Below are 19,284 nucleotides of genomic sequence, written 5' to 3' on the forward strand. Positions count from 1 at the left end.
TGACGCTGCTGACTTTTTCTTGTACTGAGTGACTTGCTGCAAGCCCTGCCATACCTCACGGGGTTTGTTTGACGCGAACTGATCCTGAATCTTGTCCCTATACACAGCTTTTGCTTTACGGATCTCTTTCTTCACATCAGATTTAGCTAGCTTGTACAGATCCTCATCACCACTCTCAAAAGCCCTGTTTTTAGCATCTAGCTTTGCCTTAACTGATTTACTAAACCATGGCTTGTCATTTCCATACACACGGACAGTTTTTGATGGTATACACATGTCCTCACAAAAACTTACATAGGAAGTCACAACATCCGCATGTCAATACTAAAAGTAAATAGACCATCATGAGAATGGCGGTTTACATGCGTACGTGTGTGTATGTGTGTGTGTGTGTGTGTGTGTGTGTGTGTGTGTGTGTGTGTGTGTGTGTGTGTGTGTGTGTGTGACACTTACCAGTATAAACCAGAGTAGTGGTGTTGGGACAGATTTTTCTCCCCCAGCGAACGAAACTTGAACCTGGAAAGGTAACAACAGCACAGAACGTTAGCAACTAGGTTCAGTTCGAGGTTGTTGATTTTTAACGTCCCTAACAGCTCGGGGGTAGAACTCTCCTCTGTGTTTTTCACTGTGCCACAATGCTCCCCAAAGTTGTGTCGAGATTTACCAATGTCGTCAATGTTTATTTGAACCGCACAACCCAATTCTACTGTGTCTCTCACTATTTCACAATGCTTCTTAAAATCATGTCAATATTTACCAATGTCTTCAATGTGTATTTGAACCACACAACCCAATTCTACTGTGTCTCTCACTATGTCACAATGCTTCTTAAAATCATGTCAATATTTACCAATGTCTTCAATGTTGATTTGAACCACACAACCCAAATCTGCTGTGTCTCCCACTATGTCACAATGCTTCTTAAAATCATGTCAATATTTACCAATGTCGTCAATGTTTATTTGAACCGCACAACCCAATTCTACTGTGTCTCCCGCTATGTCACAATGCTTCTTAAAATCATGTCAATATTTACCAATGACGTCCACATTAAATTGTGACGAAGACTTGCCCCAAGAACAACGTGAGAGGAATCAATCTAACCTTTTCCCTTTTTCAGTTTTTCCATTTTTGTCTCTATCTTCGCCTGTGATGTTTGAAATTCTCCTTTAGTTGACTGAAGGTCTGACTTGGTTGACTGAAGTTCTGACTGAAGGCTGACTTTGCGGTAAGCTGACTGATCTCGAGGGCGTGCAGTTTGTCTTTCAGGGATGACAGCTCTATTGCTTGATGGGCCAACAATGCCCCCAGACCGTCATCACTCTTGCTGCACAGACACACACAGTCATCAGTGCGATTCATTGTTTGTATGATTTGTATACACTGTGTGACACAAAACGAAACGCGCTGCTGAAACATAACATGGCTGTCCAGGGAGAATGTTGTAGTCCAACAACTGGATGATTGCAGTACACGTATTGTTTTGCAGTTGGTAATCAGTATAAATGTGTTTGGGCGTGTGCATGTAAAAAACCCGTGTACAGAAAAGTGAATACCAGGCCACTTTTAGTCACGCGAAATTCCTCGACAATGGCCATGAATGTATACATGTATGTTTATACCCTGCTGATGCAACATGCAGAGCTTGACACTTTTATTCACAACTGTTGAAGATACCTGCCTTCCGTTGTAAACAACCATGTACGACATCGCACACCTTCAAGGTATCTTCCTCTTCCTCCCCGCTTCCCTTTTGATTACATGGGATACGAGTCTATTTACGCTTTCACACAAAACATGAACACTCTGGCTGCAAAATCGGAATTTTTGGCTGAACTAATTGTGCAGGTTGCCATTGGTATTAGGCACCAATAAAACAAAGAAGTCATCTTAACAAATAACAGGCTACCAAATAAGTCTCCATACGGAAGAATGCTCCTATCTTATGTAAAAGCCTGCGCGGCTCTATGACAATTTACCGGTTGGTTTAGATAAGAAGTTGTGTATCTAAAGTTGTTCTTATGCAGTTTAAATATCTCGGCAGGTCTGAGAAGGTGAGCAGAGCAGTTATCACGTGATGGACTGCGACTCTAATGGTCAAAATCAGCACTTCGAGTCTGTTTGTTTCAGGGCTTGTTTTCACTTGCCTGACAAATCAACGTAAAAAAAACCGGCCATGCATAAACACATACACAACACACACACACACACACACACACACATACACACACACACACACACACGACACACACCCACATACACACACACACAACACGCACCCACACACACACACACACACACACACAACACGCACACACACACACAACACGCACACACACACACACACACACATACACAACACGCACACACACACACACGCACACACCACACACACACACACACACACACACACACACACACACACACACACACACACTCAGAGACTTACCCTGTACACGGTGATGAAGCCGTTCTTTTCTCCCGTAGCGGCTCTTCCGTCAGTTGTTGCGCATCCCTCCGGACAGGGTGTGTTGCTGATTGCACCCTGACCACCCCAGCAACGGCCAGCAAGAAACAGGACAACAGCAACACGCCCGCCATCTGACTGCTGCTTGGTCTGGTCTCACGGGTCTTGGTGATGTTGTAGGATCAGGTGATGTTTGCTTTGCTTGATGAAGTAAGTCGTGCCTCACATTTATAGAACTCTACCACCTATGCCCTTTATATATGAGACATTATTCGTTTTTTTCTCCGCATTTACTGCGTAGAACAAATTAATTAGAGAGTGTCATGCGAGCTTAGCAACGATTTGAGCATAGCTTCATCGTGATACGTCTACAGCAACAGTGGATCATATAACAAAAAGTTGGTGATGAATGACTTTGACACTGCGGAGACCTATCTGTATAGACCCCTCTCTCTCCTCACTACCCTATCCCCCTCTGTCCTCACTACTCTATCCCCCTCTGTCCTCACTACCTCACCTAGTTGCTGTGTTGGCTACCTTTGAACGTGCTGACCCCGGGTAGACAGAGTTAAGCCACGTATGCCAGAAGCAAGTTATGTCACCAAGTTTTAATAAAATGATACAATGATTTAGATGTCTCATTCAGGGTTCAGGCTGGAAGGAATACGTACACTGTGGGTCAGTTGACCCCCTTAACCAAATTCGTATGTGTATTATGGTTACTATGTAGCCAAGTGCGCTTCGCTACCCTAAACACTCTAACCATCGCACAGTGAAACAGCCTAGTACAGTACAGTCACCTACCCCGTAGCAGACGATACGATGATGCGCTCGCACCTTGCTGGCGCAAATTCTAACAAGAAATTCAGTTGATCCCAGGATCAACACGGGCCGAAACATTGACAATATCAAAGAAACAGGAAGTTGTACACCTGTTGGTACAGGTAAACAAAATAATGGTGTTGATGTGTCCTGTTAAATTGTATTTTCGGCGTTTGTACATAAATGGGAGATAACAACTATCGCAATATCAAGGAAGACGATTGTTGTGAAAGTAATGCAATAATGAATAAGAACTCAATAATGAATAAGACCTATTGGCTTAACAGAAAGGAAGAAGGCTACTCTACCTTTATGGAAGTGATGCAATAATACTGGTATTGGTGACAGAAAAAAGTGATAAATCCCATCGATATGTACAGAACGAGTAAACTGCGGTAGGTCGACGGGCCCTCATTGCATGGAGTTGTTGTTCGCGTTTAAATTCTGGGTCTTTTCGTGGCGGTACCTCTCTGCGATGACACCTGAGAAGGTATCATTACAGACAGGTTTATGGCGATTTTACCGCCACATTGTGGAGATTGGTTATATGGAAGTAAAAATTTGTTGTCGGTCTCCGCCACAAGTTGCGGAAAAGTATTGAAACAAATTTGAAAAAAAAGAAGAACATATAACGTGGATGCATACAAATAATTATATGGTATGCAAAAGTCGCTGAAATAAAATTCAGCGGCACGAACAACAACTCCAGGTGTGGGCTACATGATGTGTGTGATAGCGTGAGGAGTGTGAACAATATGTTGACGTGTGTTAAAACATCATGTACATGTATCAGCATTGCCAACCCAAACTTTGAAACGTAAATGACTTTATGACAAGTCATAAATGAAATTTAAGTTGAGGAGTTAGTTACAGGTCTCAAGACCGATCCCATTTTATTTTGAGTCCACTGGCCTAGTCCACCTTTCTTGTCATGATAGATTTGCTATCAAGGGTCAAGGCCACTTCTCAAAAAGGGACGCTACAGCACGGACAAGTTTGCATCGAACCACCACCATCCCCACCTGCCACTTGCATTTACGTTGGGAAGTCGGGTTGGCTAAGCACAAATTTGCATTATGAATCTATGCCTGTTTTCTTTGTTTCTGCTGAATGGCGATTTTACCGCCACATTGTGGAGATTGGTTATATGGAAGTAAAAATTTGTTGTCGGTCTTGGAAAAAAGAACATATAACGTGGATGCATACAAATATATGGTATGCACAAGTCGCTGAAATAAAATTCAGCGGCACGAACAACAACTCCAGGTGTGGGCTACATGATGTGTGTGATAGCGTGAGGAGTGTGAACAATATGTTGACGTGTGTTAAAACATCATGTACATGTATCAGCATTGCCAACCCAAACTTTGAAACGTAAATGACTTTATGACAAGTCATAAATATGTTTTCCACCAAGAAACCGATCGATCAACCAAGGAACCAAAAGACAGAGCGAGCGATAGACGTTGCAACAGGTAGGAATGGTATTGTTTTTGGTCTGAATGAGCGTCATACAGTGGCATGTCACAGTGTAGAAGGGAAAGTAGTAAAAGTAGTTATAAATAGAAATGAATGAAATCAAAGTGTATGATGCAAATAACTTTATTTAAAATTATCACTGAGTCACAAAATAATAAAGCAAGAAAGAATACAGTGTTAGTGAAACTGTTGTAAATGGCAAAATGCTGTTGCCATGAATACACATTTGAATGCTAGTAATGTAGCACCAATATATGACCCATTGTCACACTTAAACGAAGCTCTGGCTGACTTTGTTGAGGATGTGGCCAGGTTTCCTGGGAGGGCAGTAGTCAATGTAAAAGACTATTTCTTTGAAAAAACATATACCATCTAAAGAATGGAAGTAGACTTGATCCGACAACATTTGTGTTGGCCATTGTACCAATCATGAAGTACACGATTTTTTGCAGTCACTGTCTTTTCCCCAGTAAATTTTCGAGTCAGGCGGACCTTTGACCCAGTACATTTCCCGGTAACAGCCATGCAATTCCAGGAAGCGCTGTTGTGTTGAGGCCTTGTTAAGGTTAATTTTTTTCCAAAAAATACTTGTTGAAGTTATTATTATTATTATTATTTAAGTTATTGAGACATCCCAGTGCACTAAGGGATTTATAGAGCAAATCGAGAAAATTCATTATTGAACGAAGCGCATAGCGCTGAGTTCAATAATTATTTTCGAGATTTGCTCTATAAATCCCTTAGTGCACTGGGATTGTTTCAATAACGATATTGTCAGTACCGCCATAGAAAAAAGAAGATTCCAAACGCACGTTTTGCTACGCGCATTTGAATAGGCATAACTGTGTGGTCAGGTCGTGTACAGTAAAGATCTACTTTTGTGTGGGGTGTCTCAAGTGTGTCGTGCTTTCGTCACACGCATTTTAATTTCTGTTGGTAAATTCCAGTGTAGCGTTAATCTGAACAGTGATGATCTTTCAGAGAGACCTCATTTAAACTCGGAGAAAGGACTGTGCTCTAGTCTTCATTATTTGCGATTCGAAACCTCCAGTCGAGCTTCGACGGATTGACTGTGCGGAGTGACTCCCCTTGAATTGACTCGAAGCGGGACTCGACGGTTCGCACATTTTCAAAACAAATGTGGCATATTTCTCGTGTTGTATCTTCACTCATCGGGGAGTCTGATACTAAATATGAACGGTAAGAATGCTCTGAACCCTACACGTATTATATCCCCATCGTTTTTTCGTTCACATTTGCCCAACATGTTAATTTGCTGAGCGGGGTTAATGTCGTCTGCTACTGTGCTAGGCTACCTGGGCAATCGAACCACTGCAGTCTGCACTGAGTCTGCACGCATGAGGCAGGCTGGTAATAAGTCTTATATATATGGTAAGAACGTTCTGAACCTTACACGTTTTCGATTACGATTGTTCTTGCCTTGAAATAATAATTCAGAAACCATTCATTTACTGAACTGATGTAGTCGTATTTCTGTGTAGTCTGCTACAGAGTCGATCGAGTCAGTCTTCCAAACTGGTCTAGGTGGTAGCCTACGTTATCGGAATAACACTTGTGTTTTCTGTTAGCCGCTGGGAATTGTATACTAACTCATCATTTGGTAATGTGGATGATAAGCTACATGCCACTAACACGGCATATGAGAAGAATCTATGCAAGTCGGCGAAAATTAGATGAAACACAGCGGCTTCTATTTTTAGATCACTGGCACTGGCACATGCAATCTGTCAGAAAAAAACCACTTCTGCTTTAATTGAGAAGCAGGGAATTTATGGTCATTTGGTATTGTGGAGAATATAAGCTACATGTCATTAATTAATTCTGAGGATGAGAGCACAGTCTCGCTTAGGCAAAGGGCAGAAGAATACGCTCTGTGGAAAAGTTAGCGCACTCCAAGAGTGCGCTAACAGTTTTAAGCGCATCGCCATTAGCCAATCAACTGGTTCACATCAGTCATGTGACACCAGTACTTACTGACAATTATTATTATCATATTATGTTGAAGTAACACGCCGTACAAGCCGTTACGCTGAATGCGTGGAGGTGTCGGGGGCGGGAGTTGACTCTGATATCTATGAGGCCCTGTAAGCGTTACAGACGGTTTCGGTTTCGGTTTCGAAGGAAGGGAGACAAACCACAGTACGTCTTCCACAGGTTGATTTCTTCGCTTCTAGTGCAGGAATAAAAAATATTCATACGCAAATTGTTAGCAGATGTTAAGATTTTAAGTACAACAATGTTAAAATAGATGAATTTTTTCACATAAAAAATACACATGTTATTGTTTGTTTGAAAGACCCTGGTAAAAATAGACAACAAACTTTCAAGTTTGAAAAGAAAGTACTTTTTGTGTTGTCCGTTTGTGATAAAGTTCACCTGTGCTCTACAATGTCTCCCAAACTGACGACTATATTTTGTACTCATTTACATTGTACAGTGAAGGGTTCGACAGTGGTAGTCTATGAACTCATACACATGTTTTTGTTAGAATTCAAATTCTTGTGACACACTTCTTCTTGGGTTTTTTTTTTTTTTTTTTTTTTTTTTTCTTTTTTCTTTTTTTTTTTCTTTTTTTTTTTTTCTTTTTCTTTTTTTGGACCTCAGTTGCATGCAGGATGCTTCAACCCATATTTTTTGCCCGATTTTTGTAATTGTTTTTTTTTCTTTTTTTTTCTTTTTTTTTCTTTTTTTTTAAATTTTTTTTTAAGGCGGGGAGCATCCTTCTTCCTTGGTCTTTTTCTGTATAACATAATCAACTTTATATTATACAAAACATAAACTTCTGTCTAATGTTTAACTCTAATTCCAATAAAATACGTAAGTCTAACTTCTTCCCATACTTAAATTTTCCTATGGTCATTTTTGTTATCAAAATACAATAATTTATAAAGTAAATTTGATCGTTTTTTAAATTTTCATTCCAAAAACCAAATAATATATCTGTTTCATTCAAAGTTATATTATAATAAATTTGCTTAAAAATAAAGTCTTTACATAGTTTCCAAACGTTCCTCACCTCTTGACAATGAAAAAAGAAGTGCTCAAGTGTATCCAGTTCATTACAAACTTCACAATTATTAGTTTGACATAAACCCATCTTGTTTAGTAAAATATTCGTTGGGTAAATTCTGTGTAAAATTTTCCAATGGAGCAGACGCAGTCGTTCTTCTTTTGTACAATTAACAGCTAACAGCCAGTGTCTTGATTCCAGAACAACATTATGCTTTCTTTGCCAAAAAGAACAGGCGCTCGGAGTTTGTACCTCGAAATTAACCAAAACAGTTCTTATTTCCCTTGGTGTAATATTACCAATACGAGTCAAACCCTGCAACAGAACATATCGGTATGGCAATGCGTTAATCAGTTTTGTTTTAAGTGCTGTACATAACGCATTATACTCAAATTGTCTGGCTGGTTTATAAGCAACCTTTTGACATAATTCTTCAAATGAAATCATGTCACCGATTTCATTCATGACATCCTTTACATGATAAATATGACATTTAATAAAATCTTTGAAAAAGAGGCATTTATGTTTATATTGTATATTCATGTTGTTCCATATACATTGATTCATCAATGGAACAGGTGTGGCATCATACTTTTCATACAAAATGTGTTTGTTGTCTAGCCAGGTTAACAATACTTGTCTCCAAAAGACCGATCTGCAGTTAACAACGCCAACCAGCTTCTTGGAGGATGCATTAGAGTCAAAACAGGACAAACCATTACCCAAACTTGAAAAAACATATCTAGGAGTGACAGACCAGTAATTGTCTGTAGAGTTCTGCAGACCAATAGCCCACGACATCATAAATGAGTTGTGCATATCCACAACATTTATCATATTTAATCCACCATCATCTTTTAATTTACACATAATTGTTCGTTTTACTTTTTCAAACGCCCGTGTATTTGAATATTTTTTCTTCCAAATAAACCTGAACAAAATGGAATTAATTTGATGTAAAACATGATAAGGCACTGCTAGAGACTGGAAGATATAAACGAACTGAGATATAAGAAAGGTTTTAACAATGCAAATTTTACCTTGTATACTTAAGTTTCTTTTGGACCAATTAAAAATTATTTGTTGCATACGTTGAATTTTCTTAGACCAGTTGTCTTCAATTGATGACGCAGGTATATTGTTTGAAAAAACAATTCCAACGACTTTTACTTTCCGTTTCCATTTAAGACCAAAATATTGGTCAGTACAGTATTTGTTTGACCCAATCCACATGGCTTCAGTTTTATTTACATTCACTTCTAAATTGGAAACAGCTTTAAACATGTTTAAAATATGTAAAGCTCTTTCCAGATCTATTTGATCATGTAAGAAAAGGGTGACATCATCGGCATATAAGAGCAGTTTTAGGACCCTCATTGGTGATACCTCAAAAGGTGACATGGGTAGCCGGATACCCTCAACATCTTCATCTGAACGAATCTTAATTGCTAACAATTCAAGGGCTATAATAAATGCCATCGGCGAGAATGGGCATCCTTGACGGATGCCTGATTCCACAGGGAAATGCTCAGATATCCACCCTGTATAATTAATACAACTTTGACTGTTATTCATGATAACCGAAGCCCATTTCTTAAAATTGTCTCCAAAACCAAACTTATCAAAAGCAAACAAAATAAAGTCTTTGGATATGCTATCAAAAGCGCGTCGAAAATCAACTGCCAATAAAACTCCAGGTTTATCCATTGTATTCATAATATCTATGGTGTCATCAATAAGTCTAATCATTGTGCTAATTTTCCTACCTTTCATAAAACCAACCTGATTTTCATGAATAATATCACCAATTACAGTTGAAAGTCTCCTTGCCAGACATTTTGCGAGGATCTTGTAATCTGTGTTAGTCAGAGATATGGGTCTCCAATTCCCGAGATCATCTCTGGGCAATTCTTTCCCTTTATGGATTAATGTCAAGACAGCTTGTTTTTGAGTGGTCGATAACTCGCCATTAGCAAAGGATGATATAAAGGAGGCATGAACTACATCCCTAATCTTCAGCCAAAATACTTTATAAAAACAGGTAGTGAGGCCATCTAGACCTGGGGCTGAATCGTTATTTAATAGTTTTAGAGCAACTGTTAATTCCTCTTTGGTAATATCAGAATCTAGATTGCCTTTTTGGTCATTGGAGAGAAACGGTATATTCAAATCTTGTACAAATTCCTGTGCGCTCACTTCGTTAAATTCAGATTGTTTTTCATATGCATCTTTAAAAAAACGTACCTGCTCTTTCATAATTTCTTGCTGTGTATTTACTACCCTTCCATCTTTTGTTTGCAACCGGTCCATAATTTTCATATTGGCTTTACTTTTTTCCAAGTTCAAAAAATATTTGGTGTTCTTCTCCCCTTCTTCAATAAACTGGACACGGGAACGAACTTGGGCACTTTTGGCTTTTTCCAGTGACAGTACCTCAAGCTCTGATTTAATATTTTCTCTCTTTATCAAAAGTGTCTCATCCTGTGGTTTATTGGCTAATAGTGTATCAGATTCATCTAATTCCCTCTGAAGAGAAACACAATAATTAGTTTGTTTTCGTTTCCTTCCTGCTGCATAGGCTGTACACAAATCACGCATTCGTACTTTCAATAATTCCCATTTTAAGTGAGCATTCGTATCCATATTTTCTAATAAAAAGGCATCAATCAAATCATTCATCAGATCAACAAAAAATTTATCACTCAATAATTGGTTATTGAATTTCCAATAAGAGGGACCACGTTTGATATTTACAAACTGAATTTTGAGTTCAAGCAAACGATGATCTGTGTGTGGTACTGACAAAATATTACAAAAAAGGGTTTTATCAAATAAATGATCAGAAACGATAATATAATCGAGACGACGGGCTATAAAGGGGTTCTTCCTACTCCAGGAAAACTCCCTTTCATCTGTGTGAAACAGGCGCCATACATCATTTAAGACATTATTATTTAAGAATTGCTGGAAATTTACCACATCAACCATTTTATGCTTTTCTCCACTTACAATATCTAAATCGTTATTCAAAACACAATTAAAATCACCACAGATTATTTTCTCACCATCTAAATTTTCTAAATACTCATTTACTTGTTTCCACAATTGACTTTTTTCCAAAGAATTATTAGGAAAATAAACGTTCACCACGTAAAAACAATTGTTATCCGAAATAATTTTCACACATAATATTCTTTCTGTTTTAAACATTATTTCCACATCACAACTGTAACTCTTTTTCATTAGGATCATTTGTCCCATTCTTTGACATGTAAGTGATGAGTGATACACTTTTCCACCCCATTCTCTCTCCCACTGGTCTTTTAGTAATGTACGATTCTTGCAAACATATTAAATCATACTTTCTTTTTTTAAATAAATCAAATAATGATCTTCTTTTTCTTTTGTTGCGCAATCCTCTCACATTAAGAGAACATATTGAAACGCCATTCATTACACACGTCTATCATAATGTCGCAAAAACCATCTCGTTGTCCTTTAACATAGCCAAGTCGCGAGGCACGTGAAAGCACACGTAAACACGGGGGCGCGGTCACGGGTTACGGGTCAGCATAGGGAACTGTCCGCACCCTGTGAGTTGCTGAGTTCGTTTTCAGGCCTGATGCACGTGTCATTGTTTGCATCGCTAGTGTTGTCGGATGTGCGTGACACTGATAGCCTCGCTTGTTTCGTGTTCTGCGTTGTCGGGCTCATGTTTTGTTGCGGAGATCCGGAGCGTGATCGTTGTCGCTTCGCTGAGCTGCCGTCTCTTTTACTAAATCCGTGCAGGGTGCGCTGCCCAGAGATATGTTTAGGCTTCGTCGTCCTAGAGCGACCTCTGTCTCTGCTGGGAGAGGTACTGGGACTTCGTTGTCTCTGTCTCTCTGGCGCCTTGGGCTGTGTGCTAGTGTTGGACGGGGGAGGGGGAGGAGGAGGGGGAGGGGGCATGTTGTTGACAGGGGTCATGTCACAGTCAGGGTCACCTGCTTTGTGGTTGTCTTTTAGACACTGCTTGCATTTAACGGGGTTGGGGCACTGTGCTGTCGAGTGAGACTGTTCAAAGCAGCGCCCACATTCTTCTTGTTCATTTCCTGTGCCTGTGATTTGTTTGAGCACATTGTGAGATATTTGACCACAGACTACAAACGGAAACAAAGAACGAAAAACAAAACTGAATAAAAACATGCACCAGCAATCACAGTCTAGTGCCCTCCAAAGAACACTCGCTGGGGAAAATCAAATTACAATACTTCGAAAGCACTCACGAGAAACGCGCAAATTCGCAATCACTCCAAGTTCTTATGAAAAACGCTGGCGCTGGACCCGAGTACTCTTCAGACTGGCTCGCTCCCCCAGTATGAAAGTTTTTGTCTTGTGCACGTGGATTTAAAAAAAATTATTTTTTTTATTTATTTTACAGAATTAAAAAAATTATTAGAGAGTAAACAAGAATTTAAAAAAAAAAATAGACCGCCCATGCCGGGAATCGAACCCGGATCACTTTGGCCATAGACGAATCGCTTTCCACCCAAATCAGTTGGATTAAAAAAAAAAAAAAAATTTTTTTTATTTATTTTACACAATTAAAAAAATTATTAGAGTAAAACAAAACATTAAAACGTTCATAATAAACAATAGTAAACAAGAATTAAAAAAAAATAATAAAATAGACCGCCCATACCGGGAATCGAACCCGGATCACTTTGGCCATATACGGACGTGCTACGACAACTTTACTAGAGTTGTGCGCCTTGAATCACTGTGTGTATCTGTCGCTCTCTGTCTTTCAGTCTCACCGAGACCACACACTGCATTGTAGTTTCTTTGCCGAGACCAACGGCGACTTCCTGTCACGTGGTACATACGTCACAGAAATCCCCCATGAACAAAAATTTCTCCACCTGCAAGTTACTTACCCGACGCCAAAGACGAGCCGCTCGGGCGGCCCGTCAATAAAATACCTTTCTATATATATCTACCTAACTTCTATCTTTCAAAGTCCCTTTTATCTTTGCTATGGGCCTAACTATATTTGGGTTTGCATATAAGTCAATGATTAGGCTGGATGGCTACATATTTTTGTGTTATTTACTATAATGCTTCGTACTGACCAAAGCGTCACTTTGATTTTGACCGGTTTCATGTATCGTTGAGGGAAATTGGTTTTTACAAACTCATCTTTCAATCATTGTTTTGTCACATGTTTTTATCACTATTACATAATATCGTACCTATTTTGCATATGATTTTAGTTTGTTGGTAAGGATTTGGTTGTAATGAGTGATGCTTGGTTTCTCTGCAAAGATTCAGAATTTAAGTACACATGTACTTGCGCCGGAAATTAGCCGATTCCATTTACTTTCGGACTTTTTCGCTTCGTACTAAATCACTGTATAATTTTCCCCTGTGTAAAGCATATCATAATGTTTGTCTAGGGTTCTACTTTTTATGTGTATGATTTATACATTTGTCCATTATCCAAGTTTAGAGAGTTTTGTAATTTTCTGCACTGAAGCTGGTTCAGTGCCTGCACTAGGACCATTGTTTTTGTATTGTACTAGATAGATAGATAGATAATTTATTGCCAAGTGTACAATACATGAATGAACATAAAAAATACACGAGGAAAGCAGCTTGCTGTGTGATAAAATCAAAAATACATAGCATTCATACATCACTGGCGCATAGCATCATACATACATGGGTAGGACAATTTGGTATCACAGTAACTAATACATACACTATACAGGCATGGTGAGAGCTATGAAACTCTAAGAGCTGTCGGAACCCCAGGACCCCCCCACCACTCCCCCCCACCCTCCAACCCCTGTTACCGCACTGGTCACATACATCCCTCCCCCCCTCCCCTCCCCTCCCCCTGCAGTCCCACAATAAAAGTACGCAGTTAAATAAATATGTATAAGTTACAGCTCCGTCCATCCATTATATCGCCTGATATTTTCTCGAGACTGGGTCAATGAATATGATGACGTCACTCGAGGCTCTGCCGAGAGTGACGTAATTATATTCTTTCACCCCGTCGAGCCATCGTGAACCGGCCGTGTGATCAACTTTCCTTTTTTTCACAATTTAGTCGTCAGTTTGTGATTTCAATGCGACTCGCTGTATCTGCAATAGCACATTATTGAGTGCCTCCGATCCGAATCTAAAATGCAACAAAAGACTGCGAGTCACAAACTTATCGGCGGCGGTTGGCTTCAAAGAAGCAAGCGCTATGCAGAAAATTCGTCTGCTTGGGAAAACACGACCTTGCGTGACCTGCTTCCGGGCTCCCTTTTTTGAAACTTTCAAAATTTTTGTGCAACAAGCTGTCAATTTATTATTGAGATTTTAAAAGTTAGTTCTAGCGCCAAAACGAGGCGTCCGATTTGTCTCATTGTAAATCCGGCTGGCCACGCAAAAATAAATTCTTTGAAAAATGCTCGCTCTTTACGGAGGGCACCTAGGATGTTCTCAAGCGGTGAGTGTTTAAACGAAAGGGAGTTTGTACTGTGTGTAAAAGCCTGACAGAAAATAATGGTTTACTCGACGCTGAGTGTGCCTTTAAACCTCAAAATATCAGAAACAGTTAAAAGACGTACGACACCGATTGACCCAAAAAAATCGAATTCACTAATATTTTGCTTACTATTCTGCCTGTGATATGTGCATAGTCCACTATTGAATACAATGACATACGAATAATCATATAAACATGGGTTGGGCAATTGGGTATCTGACCGATTAATCACCAACACAGAACCAATTTTTAATGTTGTGTAAATTCCTGGTTTGCGATTGGTATAATGACGTGATCCATTTTGAATTAATGCAACGCAAGATTTTGTGGGCTAAACATTTGAGTTTCTCAATTTACATCAACATTCCAAAGATGTGCAGTTATAATAAAACATGGATAAAAAATTCCTTTTTGACGGCCAATGCTGAGAGTGTGAGTTTTTCAACTTTAGTTTCTAACTTCGCCTGTGAGGCTTGAAGTTCTCCCTTAAGTTCTGACTTGGTTGACTGAAGTTCTGACTTGGTTGATTGAAGTTCCGACTTTGCCGTAAGCTGATTGATCTCCAGAATGTGCAGGGAGGACAGTTCTGCTGCTTGCTGGGCCAACAATGCTCCCAGACCGTCATCACTCTTCCTGCACAGACACACACACAGTGAGTAGGTTGTTGGAATGTTGGTAACGCAACGCAACACACACATAATTATGTTATTGTCTGCCGAAATCCTTTACAGCTGACACCTGCCTTCGGACTGAAAGCCGTAGAGGCTCCGTGCACCTTGCCATGACAAGGTCAGTATCTTTAAGGATGCTACGTGCCGGATATGTCATGCGGCGGACCCTTCCACCTCCCGGTTATCCCGCTTTTAAGATTTTATTTTGTTCAGACTTTGTGTTCATAACCTCCATACATTTCTGCCTGTTGTAACACTCGCTCCATTTTGACTGACTCGAGTCATCAGGATAGTCGAATTAATGACGAGTGTTTGGCTGTCCGAAAATATCAACAGCTTTGAGGTTTCTTGAATATTATTGAAGCTAGAGTTTTAAAACTTCTTTTGCACACGTCTAAAATTGGATGACCACCAGGCATTCCAATTAAAGTCCAAGATCATATCAGGGTCGAGTTCAATTTTGTTTAAGCCAGACCTCTTAAAATGTACACGCTTCCGCGATTTGATGACCTCCCGACTTCAAGCAAGTCTAGCTGACCTTCACCAAGTCTGAAATCATAGCGGGATCGAGTTTGGGTAAAACAAGGGGTAAATAATGTTTTTTACCGATGTTTTTGAAGCTAGAGATTTCAAGCTTCACACACTTCTGGCTAGTTATGACCTAAACCCAGAAAACTGACTCTAGTTGAATTTCAAGATCAAAGAACGGTCATGTCTGGGTCAATAAAGGGAAAGTACCCTTATCTCAGACGTTTTTGAAGCTATTTCCATGATTTGATGACCTCCAGGAAAAAAGGCAGGATATATCCATTACAGGCACACAAAGACTGCACAATTAACTGTTTTAAAGACTCCCCCTGTACGTGATGGAGCCGTTCTTTTCTCCCGCAGCGGCTCTTCCGTCAGTTGTTGTGCATCCCTCCGGACAGGGTGTGTTGCTGATTGCACGCTGATCACCCCAGCAACGGCCAGCAAAAAACAGGACAACAGCAACACGCCCGCCATCTTGACTGCTGCTTGGTCTGGTCTCACGGGTCTTGGTGATGTTGTAGGATGAGGTGTTGTTAGCTTTGCTTGATGAAGTTGGTGGCGGCTCACATTTATAGAACGCTACCACCTAAGCCGAACAATTATGTGAGATTTCTCGTTTTTGCAGCAGTTTCTGCGCAGAAATAACATTGAGAGTATTATTCAAGTCACACATTTTATTAGAGCTTAACACAGATTTGCGTGATATCAGTGAGAGGCGTACTGTTTGCGTTTGATGTACATGGAGATACATACTTACTGTTCCATTCTCTCGTCGATTGTTTCCTCTGAACAAACAGGTTTTATTAAAACATTGCACCCGTTTGTGTACTTTGAGAAACAGGATCACGCTTGCTTGCGATGTGCACGGAGATATCACACAGCTTCATCGTGATGCGCATAAAGCAACAGTTGGTTTGGTTTTATGACACAAAGTTGGTGATGAATGACTTTGACACTGCGGAGACCTATCTGTATAGACCCCTCTCTCTCCTCACTACCCTACCTTTATGACGGGCGGAGTGGCCCAGTGGATAAGACATCGGCCTCCTAATCAGAATGTCGTGAGTTTAAAATCCCGGTCTCGGCTTCCGATCTCCCAAGTCAACTTATGTGCTAGTGCATTATCCCCCTTCGTATCTACACGCAAGCACAAGATCAAGTGCGCACGGAAAAGATCCTGAAATTCATGTCAGAGTTCGATGGGTTAAAGAAACATTATAATACCCAACATGCTTCCCCCGAAAGCGGCGTCAGTGTGGCTGCCTGAATGGCGGGGTACAACCGGTCATACAAAACATACTCGTGCAAAAACATGAGTGAACGTGGGAGTTGCAGCCCATGAACGAAGAAGAAGAAGACTACCGTACCCTTAAATTAATTATTTAATGTTCTGTCTCACAGGTGAAAGAATCAGTTTATCACCTCTGCATATTGTTATATGCAATATGTCTTCACTTCTTTATTATTCAATTAGGGAAATAACAGGTGAGAAAAAAGTAATCTTCTCCTCACTACCGCACAGACAGTTGCTGTTTTTGCCACTTTTGAACGTACTGATCGCGGGTAGAATTAGAGTTGAGTCACATCTGCCAGACAAATTCATTTCAGCTAACTTCAATAAAATGATACAAGGATTTAGATGTCTCTTTCAGAATTCAGCCTGGCAGGCATACATTGTTGGTAATTGACATTGTTTTAATTGATAAACATTTTAAACAGTCGCTTTGCTGCTTTATCGATTACAACATGTGTAACGTATGACTCCCTCTTATCGACTACTTATAGAAGTGAATAGTTAATGTTTTCATTATTAAAAATGTCGAGCAGTACAGTTATCGGTACATTTCTGAAAATTTAGCAAAACATTCTATTGAGTTGATCAGTCTTTTGGCGTAAGCAAAGCACCGAGTAGGCTATGACTAGGAGCATACCAACCCCCCCTCCCCTCTCCTCCCCCACACCATTTTGTTTTGTCTAAGGAAGCCAAAAAGTACAATCAAATGCCATCTGAGCATATTTGTATTATGGTTTCTAAAAATTGGTGTCTGGGTCTGTCTTTGAGTGTTTCCGTGTGTCAAAGACAAGAGATCCCGATGGTAAGTACGGTAGTCTCAATGGGCCCTTTGACATTTTGAAGGGAAAACTACTAAATACAGGTCATATTCAGATGTTATGTGTCAATGGTGCGTGGAACGTTAGTAATGTAAAATGCTCTTTATGATCTTTACATTATAAAAAATTAAAAGGCAATGCATACATAGATAAATAAAATAAACTGAAAAATGATCATAGTTATCGTATGTTGCATTGTCAGTCAGTCTGTATGTCAACAGTGATTCAGCACAGTTCATGGTGACAGCTCTAGCCGTGTTCAAAGTTCCTGAAAATACCAGCAACGTGTGATCGTGGAGGGGTTTGGTCAGTGCACAGTTCATGGTGACAGCTCTAGTCGCGTTCAGCATGTCCCAAAGTTCCTGAGAATACCAGCAACGTGTGATAGTGGAGGGGTTTGGTCAGTGCACAGTCCATGGTGAGAGCTCGTCGTGTTCAGCATGTCCCAAAGTTCCTGAGAATACCAGCAACGTGTGATTGTGGAGGGGTTTGGTCAGTGCACAGTCCATGGTGACAGCTCTAGTCGTGTTCAGCATGTCCCAAAGTTCCTGAGAATACCAGCAACGTGTGATAGTAGAGAGGATGGATCAGTGCACAGTTCATGGTGACAGCTCTAGTCGTGTTCAGCGTGTCCCACTTTTCCTGAGAATACCAGCAACGTGTGATCCTGGAGGGGATGGGTCAGTGCACAGTCCATGGTGAGAGCTCGTCGTGTTCAGCATGTCCAGGGCCGTAGCACAGCTCCTAAAAGTGGTCCGGCCATAAAAAAAATAAAAAGGTACGGTCCCGCTCCATAAACACACGCACACCCAGAACTGGTGTCAATCTGCCATACTCATCCGGCCAGCACAAATTATGTCCGTCCTCAAACCTTCATGGAAGGCCTAGTGCTTTACCGCGGTAAAATCTTCGACAAAACACAAACAGACCGCTTACCTGCATTCTTGTACTTGCCATATCGGAGAACATGGATCGAAAGCAAACTTTACCGCCTCAGCAACAACGTTACTACGTCACTCAGTCACAATTTTGCATGAAAATGAAAGCTTCGCACTTTTCCCGGGAAACGAAAAACGTGAACTAAGGTAGATAACTCAGATGTCTCTTCAGTGCAAAACGCGATGGCTCAGTGGATCAGTAATGCGTCTCAGTCGGTGCATACGCAGTTTGCCTTTTAGTTTTACTTTAGATTTAGATCTATAGTCTTCACTTGTTAATGTGAATTAGTGACAATTTCTCGCTTAACGCTGGCATTGTGCGATCTAAGTCACGACCCCTCCTTCCTCCTAACACAGCGCTGAAGCTTATGAAGACGATTTTTTTTTTTTAACAAAAAACTGGTCCGGCCATGGCCGGAGTGGCCGGTAGGGCTGCTACGGCCCTGATGTCCCAAAGTTCCTGAGAATACCAGCAACGTGTGATTGTGGAGGGGTTTGGTCAGTGCACAGTCCATGGTGACAGCTCTAGTCGTGTTCAGCGTGTCCCACTTTTCCTGAGAATACCAGCAACGTGTGATAGTGGAGGGGATGGGTCAGTGTACAGTTCATGGTGACAGCTCTAGTCGTGTTCAGCGTGTCCCACTTTTCCTGAGAATACCAGCAACGTGTGATAGTGGAGGGGATGGGTCAGTGTAAAGTTCATGGTGACAGCT

At 40.5% G+C, this 19,284-nt stretch overlaps 1 long non-coding RNA gene across 1 annotated transcript; it reads right to left on the bottom strand.

Annotated features, from left to right (window-relative positions):
* Window positions 1-15,854: 15,854 nt before the first annotated feature.
* LOC138948091 (uncharacterized) lies at window positions 15,855-16,497 on the bottom strand. Its single transcript, XR_011449881.1, has 2 exons — window positions 16,279-16,497; window positions 15,855-16,107 (listed from the first exon to the last, which is right to left on the bottom strand). It is a non-coding gene; the product is annotated as an uncharacterized lncRNA (long non-coding RNA).
* Between the last annotated feature and the right edge of the window lie 2,787 nt (window positions 16,498-19,284).

The sequence above is a fragment of the Littorina saxatilis genome, linkage group LG15 (genome assembly GCF_037325665.1).
Source record: "Littorina saxatilis isolate snail1 linkage group LG15, US_GU_Lsax_2.0, whole genome shotgun sequence".
Classification (NCBI taxonomy): domain Eukaryota; kingdom Metazoa; phylum Mollusca; class Gastropoda; order Littorinimorpha; family Littorinidae; genus Littorina; species Littorina saxatilis.